Here is a 1790-nt window from a genome sequence, read left to right on the forward strand (position 1 = left end):
GAGGGGTAGGGAATGATGCTCCAGGAAGAAGCAGCAGCAGTCAGAAAGGTGATGGAGAAACACCACGTGCTTGGCAGCTACACGGCAATGGGGCAGAGGCTGTTGGGAGCTCGCAGGTTGAGAGATGGTCAAGACTTTGTAATCCATGAGCGAAGCTGGACCTTCTTCTGAGAACAAAGAGCTATCTTTAAAAAGTTTAAGAAAGTTACTCACATGAAGAAGTGATCCTTTTAGGGTTGATGAGTGTGATGATTGGGTTTCTATGCACACGTCTGACATGTGCCTCCCTCAGACCTTGTTACCACATCTGTACAGCACCCATAGGATGTGGGAAAGAAAAAAAGGGAAAAACAAGAAGAAAAGGAAAAAGAGAACATGAGTAAATGTGTGTTTTTGAAAGTCAACTCTGTCAAGTACGTAGAAGTTGGAGGAGGCAGGCCTAGAAATCTGTCACAAGGTTATTGTCATAATAATAATTATGTGAGTGTGAGTGTGAGTGAAGGCGATGGTGAGAATAGAAGAAACAGGAATGGGTTGGAAAAAGCAACAAGCCTACAAATATGTTTTGTAAGGTTAGCATCTGAAATAATCTGAAAATGGATGAAGCTTATAACTAGAGATGAGAGTTAGACATAGATATGAATTCCAGAAAAATCAATGTATGACACTTCTTGCATATTTTTATCTCCAAATATATTTTCTTTGTAGTGTTCTAATCAAAACATCAGCAAAGGAAATACAAAGTCAATTAAACAAACAAACAAACATCCTTCCATCTCCTCATCCACCCTACTTCTCCTCTAAATGATGAACTCATTCTTTTCAAAATATAGCAATGAAATAAATTCAACACTTAATGTACATCTGAACCTAATTTTGTAAATAGAACATATTTTACAGCACATATCTTTCAATTAAAGTGCCAAATAAGACAATAAAACCTTCAGCTGGCTTTTAATTTCATTGAACAGATAAACATGCTTAATTCAATCAAATAAAATGCAAAATTATGACCTGTGAGATTGCTCTCTGATTCCAGAAATCATCTTTCATCCATGACTATGTGTGCCAGGGTCACACAACCAAACCTCTCCCTGGGGTGTACCCCCACAGATGGGTACCTGACCCATGACTTGGTGCTGTCACCTCCTCCCATCAATTTCTACTCCATTCCCCAACAATTACGTATCCAGGGTAAAATGGCGTCAAGGGAAAAAGGAGGATTTTTGTCTCCACAGTTTCGCCCTGGCATTTATAGCTTTTCCCCTTTCAGTTTTCTTGAATTCCTTCCCCATCCTCTCCCTACCCTTCATCCAGAAAAAATGCAACCCATGCATTTGGTTAGTCTTCAGTGTCCACAGCAATCTCCCTGTCACAGTAATGGGACTCTTAGGGGATCTGCACTATAGTCAGGGAAATCTCACAATCCTCAATGAGTTTAGCAGGGAACGGAAGCCTGTTTCTTCTCGTATTTTAATTTCCTGGGCTTTTCATTTCTCAATTTTCTTCTAGTGTCGAACTTTGGAGGTGATGTGAGGTCTTTTCTTCCTAGGTTAATTCACTTTTTTTTCTAAGCCCAAACCATCTCCCACAGTATCCTTAGAGGGACAGAACTGCAGAGTCATAAACGGCAAAAGTGAGGTAAACCTGGGTTCCAACCCAACCTTCCAATTGCTACCTCTGTGGTCTTATCTAGTCCGGCTACAGTTCTGTCATCTCAGCTACACAATAGGGATTACAAAATCTCTTTTCTCTTGTTTTTTTTTTTTTTTTTTTTTTTTTTTTTTTTT

At 39.5% G+C, this 1790-nt stretch overlaps 1 non-coding gene across 1 annotated transcript; it reads left to right on the forward strand.

Annotated features, from left to right (window-relative positions):
* Positions 1-224: 224 nt before the first annotated feature.
* LOC123573824 (small nucleolar RNA U13) lies at positions 225-328 on the forward strand. The gene has a single exon (XR_006698556.1). It is a non-coding gene; the product is annotated as a small nucleolar RNA U13 (small nucleolar RNA).
* The last annotated feature ends 1462 nt before the right edge of the window (positions 329-1790 follow it).

Source organism: Macaca fascicularis, chromosome 5 (assembly GCF_037993035.2).
Source record: "Macaca fascicularis isolate 582-1 chromosome 5, T2T-MFA8v1.1".
In the NCBI taxonomy this organism is placed as follows: domain Eukaryota; kingdom Metazoa; phylum Chordata; class Mammalia; order Primates; family Cercopithecidae; genus Macaca; species Macaca fascicularis.